This window comes from Chiloscyllium plagiosum, unplaced genomic scaffold (genome assembly GCF_037043375.1).
Source record: "Chiloscyllium plagiosum isolate Xiang-an unplaced genomic scaffold, Cpla_swu_hap1 HiC_scaffold_27, whole genome shotgun sequence".
NCBI classification, from domain to species: domain Eukaryota; kingdom Metazoa; phylum Chordata; class Chondrichthyes; order Orectolobiformes; family Hemiscylliidae; genus Chiloscyllium; species Chiloscyllium plagiosum.
Window position 1 is genome coordinate 15,526,463 of NW_028270165.1, and position 10,779 is coordinate 15,537,241.

General features: G+C 45.2%; 1 pseudogene; it reads left to right on the forward strand.

The window, feature by feature from the left end:
• Window positions 1-1,610: 1,610 nt before the first annotated feature.
• Window positions 1,611-2,803, forward strand: LOC148143219 (uncharacterized; annotated as a pseudogene).
• The last annotated feature ends 7,976 nt before the right edge of the window (window positions 2,804-10,779 follow it).

Below are 10,779 nucleotides of genomic sequence, written 5' to 3' on the forward strand. Positions count from 1 at the left end.
CACACGTGAAGCACTCTGTGTAAAAATGTTGCCCCTTATTTTGTTTTTAAATCTTTTTGTTCTCACCTTAAAAATATGTCCGCTAGTCTTGAAATCCCTCATTCCAGGGAAATGACTCCTGACATTCACCTTCTCTCTATCCAGCAAGATTTTATAAATCTCAAAGAAGACCTGAAATGTTAGCTTGCTCTCTCTATGTGGACGCTGCCTGACCAGCTGTGATCTCCAGCATTTGTTGTTTTCAGGAAGGATTCCAGCATCTGTAGCAATGCGCTCCTAAATGTTGGCTACCTCATTCCAGATCCTTCGAGACTCGACCTTACTCAACAATCCACTGTGCGGTACAGTCAATAAAGTTCCACATTGCATCTCTTTCAGCACACACGGGCAGCACGTGGCTCAGTGGTTAGCACTGCTGCCTCACAGCCCCAGGGACAAGGATTTGACTCCAGCTTCAGGTGACTGTGCAAACTCCACATAGACATTGTCCTCCCCGTGGCTGTGTGGGTTTCATCTCGATGCTCCGGTTTCCTCCCACAGTCCAAAGATTTGCAGTTTAGGGTGAATTGTCCATTCTAAATTGCCCCATAGTGTTCAGGGATGTGTGGGTTAGGTATATTAGTCGCAGGGAAATGGAGAGTTGTTGGGCCAAATGGCCTCATTCCGCACTGTCGGGATTCGATGTGGCAACCCCCCAGCTGTTTGCATATCCTGTAAGGGAAGTGGGGACGGGCCAAAAGTTCAGTGAGTGTGAAGCGAAAATTAAATGTAGTGCTTTGCTTGAGCTCAAGCTGAGTGACTTGGTGGCGGGACTGGAAAAGGTACGGTGTCTGTGGTTAGTGATGCTGCCTCACGGCAACAGAGAGCCAGATACAATTCCAGCCTCAGGGCCGTTGTCTGTGTGGATATTGCACATTCTCCGACTGGTGTTTGCGGCGGATTTCTTCCAGTGCACCTGTTTCTTCCCACTATCCAAAGATGTGCAGGTTTGGGTGAATTAGCCATGTTAAATTGTCCATAGTGTCCAGGATGTGAAGGTTAGATGCATTAATCAGGTGTAAATGTAGAGCAATCAGAGTAGGGTAATGGTGCTTTCAATTTCATGGAATTACAAAAGAAAAGAATGTTCCGCATAAAGTAGAATTGCTTGTTCTGAATTTCTACCCTGACTGACAGTGATGACTTTCATAATCTTTTTTTCCAGTGCATTTGAAGATTTGAAGACTGAAATTTCAAATTCAGGAGTTGAAGGGCTTATGCCCGAAACAGCAACTCTCCTGCTCCTTGGATGCTGCCTGACCTGCTGTGTATTTCCAGCACCACACATTTTGACTGACTCTCCAGTGTCTGCAGTCCTCATTTTCATGTCAATGACAGACAGTCAATCACTCCATTGGGACTGCAACGATTTTTGACTATGATTCTGTGAGAAGGAGCAAAATTCTTTGGTTTCTGATTCAGTACGCTTTCAGCATCAGTGGAGCTGGATGAGAGACGCTACTGTGGCAGCGCATTGAATGTGCAGCCTGTAACAATTATACAGCCTGGAAAGACGAATTCACGGCAGGGAGGGGTTGTACATGCGTTGGTGTGCAGCTGAAGCTTTGGCCATGGAGAAACCAGAGGAATATCGCCCGATGGAGAAACCGTGGAAGTGTGGTGACTGCGGGAAAGGCTTCAGTGTCCCATCTGCCCTGGAAATTCATCAGCGCAGTCACACCAGGGAGAGGCCGTTCTCCTGCCCAGAGTGTGGGAAGGGATTTATCCGCTCTTGCCACCTGCTGGACCACCGCCGAGTCCACACTGGGGAGAGACCATTCATCTGCCCCGAGGGCGGGAACAGCTTCACCCACTCGTCCCACTTGCTGGCGCACCAATGTGTCCACACCAGGGAGAGGCCCTTCCCTTGCTCTGATTGTGGGTAGGCCTTCAGCAAATCCTCTGACCTGCTGAAGCACCAACGGGTCCACACGGGGGAGAGGCCATTCAGTTGCCCCGAGTGCAGGAAGGCCTTTAGTGATTCCTCTGCCCTGCTGAGGCACCAGTGGGTCCACACAGGAAAGAAGCCGTTCCCCTGCCCTGAATGTGGGAAGGGCTTCAGCAGTTCCTCCTCCCTGCTGACACACCAGCAGGTCCATACTGGAGAGAGGCCGTTTGCCTGCCCTGAATGTGGGAAGGACTTTACCCAGCCCGCCGAACTGCTGACCCACCGGCAGGTCCACACCGGGGAGAAGCCATTCTCCTGCTCAGTGTGCGGGAAGGGCTTTGCGGTCTCCTCCAACCTCGTGGCCCACCGGCGGGTCCACACGGGGGAGAGGCCCTTCAGCTGTCGCGAGTGCGGGAAGGCTTTCAGCAATTCCTCCCACCTGCTGAGGCACCAGCGGGTCCACACTGGGGAGAAGCCTTTTTCCTGCCCAGAATGCGAGAAACGCTTTAACCGATCCTCCCACCTCCTGACCCACTGGCGGGTGCACACAGGAGTGTGGCCATTCTCCTGCCCTGAGTGCAGGAAGGGCGTCAGCAATTCTTCTGCTCTGCTGACCCACCGGCGGGTCCATGGAGGGGAGAGGCCATTCAGCTGCCCTGAGTGCGAACAGGGCTTTAGCGATTCCTCAAACCTGCTGATCCACCGGCCAGTCCACACAAGGGAGAGGCCATTCAGCTGCCCTGAGTGTGGCAAGAGATTCACATTTTCCAGCAACTTGCGAAGAAACCAGCGGGGGCACCAGTGCCCCCAACAATCAGATACCGCCAGTGACGCTACTGTGGACTAAACCTTCTGCCCCATTATGACAATGGGTGCAGTGGGAAAGTTGGTGGGCTTTTAAAAAAATTTCTGGACTGCACACTGCCTCACACCCCCAAGTTGAACTCTCTAAAGTGGTTCGGGGCGACATGGTGGCTCAATGGTTAGCACAGCTGCCTCAGAGCCATGGACCCCGGTTTGATTCTACTGTTTGAATTCTCCCGTGTCTGCATGGGTTTCCTTCGGGTGTTCCGGTTTTGCTCCCACAATACAAAGATGTACAAGTTAGGGTGAGTTAGCCTAGCTAAATTGTCCATAGTGTTCAGGGTGTGCAAGTGTGGTGCAGTAGTCAGGGATAAATGTAGACTGGTCAAAAGTGTGGTTGCTGGAAAAGCATAGCAGGTCAGGCAGCATCTGAGGCGCAGGAGAATCTATGATTTGGGCATAATTCCTTCATCAGGAATGATGCCTGAAAAATTGATTCTCCTGCTCTTCGGATACTGCCTGATCTGCTGTGTTTTTCCAGCACCACACTCTTGACTCTGATCTCCAGCATCTGCAGTTCTCACTTTCTCCAAGTAAATGTAAAGTTTTAGGGTTAAGAGAATAGCTCTGGGTGGGTAACTGTACGGAGGGTTGGTGTTGCCTTGTTGGGCCAAAGGGCCTGTTTACATTCTGTAGGGATTCTGTGATTCCATAAACTTTGCTTCCAGTGGGTGACACTACTCTGAGTCTGGGACTGCACGTTCCCACTGAAACAATCCGCAGAAACCTAAGACCACAAGACCACTGGAGCAGACATGAGGCCATTCAGCCCATTGAGTCTGCTCCACCATTTGTTAGAAACAAAAAATAATTGCGGTTGCTGGAATCCAAAGTAGGCAAGCAGGAGGCTGGGAGAACGCAGCAAGCCAGGTAGCATTAGGAGGTGAAGTTAGCATTTCAGGTATTAACCCTCCTTCAGGACTGAAGAAGGGTTCTTCCCAAAACATTGACTTCTGTATCAGAAACAATTTACCAGGATGTTGCCGGGGGTTGGAGGGTTTGAGCTTCAGGGAGAGGCTATTTGGCTGGGTGAGAGATTTAAAAGGGACGTAAGGGGCAATGTTTTCATGCAGAGGGTAGTGCATGTATGAAATGGGTTTCCAGAGAAAATGGAGGCTGGTACAATTATACCACTTAGAAGGTATCTGGTTTCAGACATAAACAGGAATGGTTCAGAAAGATAATGGGACCAAATTAATTTAGGATGTCTTGTCAGCATCGATGAGTTGGACCGAAGGGTCTGTTCCCGTGCTGTACATCTCTGTCTACCTGCCCTGATGTAAGTTTTAAAATTGAGTCCAAGTAACATTGAATAGTTCAGTCTTGTTGAACTCACCTCTTGAAAGGTTTCAAATGAATCCCTCCAAGTGATACGGTTTAAAAATGCCAAGTTGGACAAAATATCCCATTAAGTTCGATACAAACCCACAGCTGAAGACATCAGAAGTCATACAACACCAGCTTACAGACCAACAGGTTTATTTGAAATTACAAGCTTTAGGAGCATTGCTCCTTCTTCAATGCTGCTGCTTCATCACTTCACCGACAAAGGAGCAGTGCTCTGAAATCTTGAGTTCAAATAAACCTGTTGGACTCTAACCTAGTGCCCTGTGACTTCTGCCCTTGTCCAGCCCAATCCAACACCAGCACTTCCAAATCAGAGTTGACTAATGAGATCAGATTTTATTCAGTGTGATTCAGTGAGATGCTCATCTGAAAACTCAAACTGTTGGAGCGACAAAGAAACACGAGTCAGTCCTACAGCAGGGAGACAGGCCCATCGGCCCAAACTGGTCCATGCTGACCAAAACGTCCATCAACAGTAACCCCATTTCCCAGCACTTGGCCACTATCCTCTCCATGTGTTTGACCAAATGCCTTTTAAATGTTGATAATGTACCTACCTCAACCATTTCCATTGGCAGCTCATTCCATACACAAACCACACTCAAATTTTTTGCCCCACATATTTTTTCAAACTCTCCCCTCTCACCGTACAAATGTGTTGCCAGTCTTGAAATTCCCCCATCCTAGGTAAGAGGCAACAATTCTTAACCCTATCTATAACCCTCACGGTTTTATAAACTTCGCCTCTCATCCTCCTCTGCTCCAGGGGAAAAACATCCCAGCCTTAATTCCAATTTACTAATAATGGCACAGTGTGCTGTGTGTGTGTGTCAAGGATCTCTCATTTCTAAGCCAATTCAGTGCCCCTTAAGTTTACCTGATTCTATGGTTTCTGTGCAAAGTCAGTCCTCATTGGAAAACAGCCAATAGTGTCTTAAATCCCTTAGGCTGCTTCTGACCAGGTTTGTATGCTCTGTTTGGAGATGTAGGAGTAAAACTTCACAATAAAAGATTAATACAGCCTTTATTCATGACTCATTATTAAACAAACTTTCTCCATTTACAGCAGTAATTGAGAGGCTTCTTTGAATTAGTCGACATGTTTGTAACAAGTTGTGAAACATGAAAGGGTTCTGAAAAGACTTAAAAAGATACTGCCAGGGTTGGAGGGTTTGAGCTGTTGCAAGAGGCGGAAATAGACTGGGGCTATTTTCCCTGGAGGGTCAGAGGCTGAGGGGCGACCTTACAGTCTGTTTCACTGTAGAAGTGTTTGAGAAAAAAAAATCTCAAACCTTTTTCCGATTGTTGCCTTTGCCAACATCTGTTGCCCATTAGTGAAGTCCCTTAGCCCAGTCGAATCGGACCCTCTGCCTTTTACAACCCCTCTTGGGGAAAAAAAATCAAGATGGCAGTCTTCTTAAAGGAGTAACATCATCACAACAGAGAGCACACAAACAGAAAAATTTCTATCACAAGGTTGTACAGTTAACAGGCGAAGATAATGACTTTTCAATTTAGCCAATCAATTTAAGTCAGGTCCTTTGGCTACCAATACCTATTAAATTTAAATCTGATGGTTTTGACAACAGAGGACCAATCCTATTGTAAAAACTCAATATGGCATCAAGGGTATAAAAGAAGGGGACAGTTGGACAGAGCCCCAGTGCTAACTCCCCCATTGCTAGAGCTAAGAGTCCTCAGCACTAGAGAGAGACATCAGCCCTTACAGTCATCTGTGAATGAGAGAGCATCATTTCCAAAAAAACCAGAAGAGCAGGAATTGGAGGAGACATTCCTGACAAAAGATTCAACAGAAGGATGCTTAGAATAACCACTGGAAAACATGTAACCTGGCTGTAATCTGAGAGACTAAATTCTATTTCTTGTTGTTTTAGTGGGTCTTGTATTTATTGGAACAGCATATGACAAAAATCCTGTTTTATGCCAGAATTGTCAGTAGTTCGAAGGGATTTATTCGGTTTGTTAATAGTTTAGTTCAGTTGTTCACCATTCAAGTTGGATACGTAAATTGCTTTTTGTTGATTTTAAAGTGTCAGGGATTTATTTTTGTTTTTAAGACTAGAGCAGATGACACCACTTTTCACACTAATTTTATAGATTATAGGGCAACGCGCTCCTCTTTTGGTATTTCGGTTTAAGATCTCAGAGGGGAGGGCGTTCAGCATTCGCTTTATAACAGTATTGACGTGCCGTCTTGCTGAATGCAAAGGAGTCATTATTAATCCCAGCCTCTCACTCTGATTGCGGGTGGATCGCTTTAATTTGAATACTGACTCAGAAACTGCACAGACAACTAAATGTTGAACCATAATTTACACTTTATTGTAGGTAGGAACCAAAATATAAAACCCCTCAAGTAAGCAAGTTCACCCTCACCCCCCAAATCTTGGCTATCACCCAAGTGATGGCGGAATTTAATATTGTTCCCACCAACAGTGCCCATCTCTGGAAGTTTACAGGGGTTTGATGCAGTGTTGTTCTTCCAAGCACTGCAGCTGAAATTTTCTGGAGTTGAATTCTGGTGGAGTTCCGTCACTATGTTTCTTTAGATTCTAACACCATCTCCCCACACTTCTGGAGACCTCCGGTCTGTAGCTTACCTTCTTATCCTTGATGGTTTTCCACCTGTTTGAAACAGCCTGTCCTACAATTAACCCCTTTACGCCAAGGTAAAAACAATGACTGCAGATGCTGGAAACCAGAGTCTAGATTAGAGTGGTGCTGGAAAAGCACAGCAGTTCAGACAGCATTCAAGGAGCAGGAAAAATCGACGTTTCGGGCAAAAAGCCCTTCATCAGGAATCTCATTATCTCATCTGTCCAAATAAACAGCTCATTGTTTTGCCTCCTTCTTCCCAGTGATGGTTAATGTATGTTAGTTGTTAACTCCCTTGTAGCAGTTTCTCATTGGCCCTTTCGTTTCTTGTTCCAGAAAGCGTTATTGCTGACTCATGAAGTTATCAAAGTTCTGGAGTTTACAGGACCACACCACATTCCTCTTGCTTCCTCCAGGAATAACGATTGCTCCTGAGATACTCGCAGTTCCTGATTTCCCTTGGTATCCCCAAATACAATCCACATGTCAGGAAATCACGAGTGCTGCCCTGACACTGTTGGAACAGAAGGATTATGGGAAGAAAATACAGAAATCCGAAGTGCAAAGAGACTTGGGAGTTCAAGTCCAGGATTTTCACAAAGTAAACTTGCAGATTGAGTCAGTAGTTAGGAACGCAAATGCAATGATGGCGTTTATTTTGACAGGACTTGAATACAAAAGCAGGGATGTACTTCTGAGACTCTAGAAGGCACTGGTCAGGCCACATTTGAAGCATTGTGCGCAGTTTTGGACCTCCTATTAGCAAGGATGTATTGGCCCAGGAGAGTGTTCAGAGGAGGTTCACGAGAATGGTCCCAGGAATGAAACGTTTAACATATGAGGAACTTTTGAGGACTCTGGGACTATATGGAGTTTAGAAGGATGAGGGGAGGTTACAATTGAAACCTACAGGATATTGAACGGCCTGGACAGAGTGGATGTTGGGAAGATGTTTCCATTGTTAGGACAAACTAGGACCCGAGAGTACAGCCTTAGAGGAAAAGGAAGACCCTTTAGTTGGGAAATAAGGAGAAACTTCTTTCGCCAGAGAGTGGTGTATCTATGGAATTCACAGCCACAGAAGGCTGTGGAGGCCAGGTCATTGAGCAAAGAGATGAAGGGGGAGTAGAATGAAGGGGAAGCTGGATACAGCCACAAGGGAGAAAGAAATACAAGAACTGTACAATAAATGACAGAACTCTTCGGAGCATTGGCATGCAGAGGGATTTGGGCATATAGTTCCCTGAAAGTGGAAACAGAGGTGGATATGGTGGTCAAGAAGGCACACAGGACGCTTGCCTTTCCTGGGTGTAAGAGTTAGCAAGTTACGTTACAGCTATTTATTTCAACCACATTCGGAATATTGTACGCAGTTCTGGTCACCACGCTATCAGAAGGACGTGGATGCTCTGGGAGAGGATGCTTTAGTCAAGAGCTAATGTTGCGTAATAGGAGTAGGTGAATAAGTCTGTGTCGGTTACTCTTCAGAGGGTCAGTGTGCACATGTTGCGCCGAATTGTCTTTTCCACACTAGGGATTCTATGTTACTCAGAGGTTTTTTTATTCCCCAGGGTGAAAAGATCAACAACAAAAGGGAACATGTTCAAGGCAAGAGGAGGGCAGTCTACAGGAGAAGTGGAGGGGAAGGTTTTTCACACAGAGGGGTGATGGGTGGTGGAAGGAGGCACCTTAGCAACGTTTAAGGTGTATCTTGATAGACACAAACGCGAGATGAACTGAAGGATAGAAACCGCACATGGGCAATAAATAGCAGGTCCAAGTGAGGATTAAGAATTTGCACAGGCTTGAAGGGGGTACCTAAACCAAATAAGAAGGGCTTGTGACTGTGTTGTATTGTACTGATACAGATTTTCCCCACTATCCAAAAGTGGAGCGTTCCTATGAAACCTTTCGTAAGGCAAAATAGCGTAAAGCGAAGAAGCAATGAACATTAATTCATTTATATCGTATATACTCAAAAAGTAGTCAAAAATTTGACTATTACTTGAGGTTAAATTTAGGGGGTCGACTGTTACTCGGATACTACTTGAGGGGCTGAAATTCATGCCTGGCAAGATTCATACCGTATCATAAGCAGAAGCTCAACTGATGAATAAAGCAAAAAAATAAACAATTATGGTAATTCTGAAAACTGAGTGGAACATGCAGACAACGGACTGGAAGACAGGAACAGAGCCAAACGACCGACAGACTGCAAAGCTGGAGTGGAATATGACGGCCATCACACTGTCTCACAAACATTGGTCTGTTGTCTATGAAGAACTAGGGTCCACTTTTACATGATCAGACTACTTTTCACAGCACTTGCAAGAAAAAGAAATCAAACACGTCCAATGCGCCATGCAATGAGAACAGGAAATATACTAAATGATTTTTTTTTTAAAAAAAGAGATTTCCAGCATTCATACACAATTATATACATGCACATGTCCATTTAAATACTGGGTAGGTTGATTCTTTGGAAAATGACAATCGCAAAGAAATGAAGGTCTTCAACAAAATGCTGGATTTCATAGAAAGATTAATTAGTATGCCCACTCTCCTCCCTCCACAGCCAAATCATCACTGGGCAAGACAAAACTCCAGGATCTAAATAACATACCTACATACACACACACACACACACACACACACAATCCTACCCATTTTACGTGCAATTATCTCAAATCACAATTATAAAACATGACTGTGGGATGTGGGAAAAATAGTGTTACTTCTTCAATTCCATTTACTTATACAAAGTAAATGAACTCACACCAGTGTGTAATTGTTTTAGCCAAGAGCTGAGTCAACAAGAATGGAAACTATGTGGAGGAAATACATAAATTGTTTTTGTATTAGCTAAAATTGTATGCCAGAATGAAACGTGACTGCAAAACAATGGTTAATATTACAGGCGAATAGATAAGATGCTGTGAGGGGAGAAAGGTAAGCTAGATACGCCAGTACAAACAGTAGGTATAAACATCTGTTTCCCACTTTTACAGAAACACAGGAACAAACCCCAATTAAAAGGGTCATAAGGATCAGGAGAAGGTACAGATGGAGGGAGTAGATAATGGTGAAGAAAGAATATGCCTAACAATGACCTACAGCGGGATGAAGTCAAACGGCCTTGTGAGGCCATAAATAAGCATTTTGTCACAGACAAGGCCGGATAAGGCAAGAAATAAACAGGAGTAATGGGGTCAGTCTTAGGGAAGTGGAAGATGTAAACAGGGGAGGAGCAATGTAAAACAAAAGAAATCAAATTATATAAATGTTGTGTATTAATTGAATTTGGGGTGTGTATGTTCCTTGCCTTATAGACACTGGACATCACACCCTCTTGCAAGAGTAAAATAAAGGACACTACTGATTCAGATTTTGCCTCGGACTGCAATTATTGAAGTGTGTGAGCTTTGTTTCTCACAATTGGGGGCTGTCCGGGATATTCTTTATTGCCGGGGGGAGTGGCTGGCCTTGGACACTGGGAAGATGCGTCCCGTTCCCAACTGAGGAGCGGTCTCGTCCTGGTTTGGTCCGTTCCCTTGGGCAACTGGTACGGATCTCACAAGAGAAACATCTGAATCAGACAGTGATAGGAGCTCGATAGAAAATACGGCGTAATGGGGCCAGGCAACTCTGTGCACAGACCAAGGTAAGAAACCTGACTTTTAAGTATTGCCTTGGTGGCCAGGAAAAGAGGTATTTACTCGCTAAGGGACTGGCGAGGGCCCCGCGAAATGGGGGGGTAGGCAGAGTATCTGTCACGGAGTAAAGGAAGAAGAAAAAGTCCCTGGTAACATTCCTCCTGAAAGTCCGTTGGGGAGGATGTTGCGGGAATGGACAAGCAATATTTGTTCAAGGGCAAAAGATAAAAAGAAAATGATTAAATATTGTTGTTTAGTATGGACCAAAGACCCAATCCTTCGTCCGGCTGTCTTCTGGCCAAAGTATGGTTCGGACGAGGATTGGGTCTGTCAGTATTTAGATTTGTATGTGAATAAAAAAACAACCTTTTC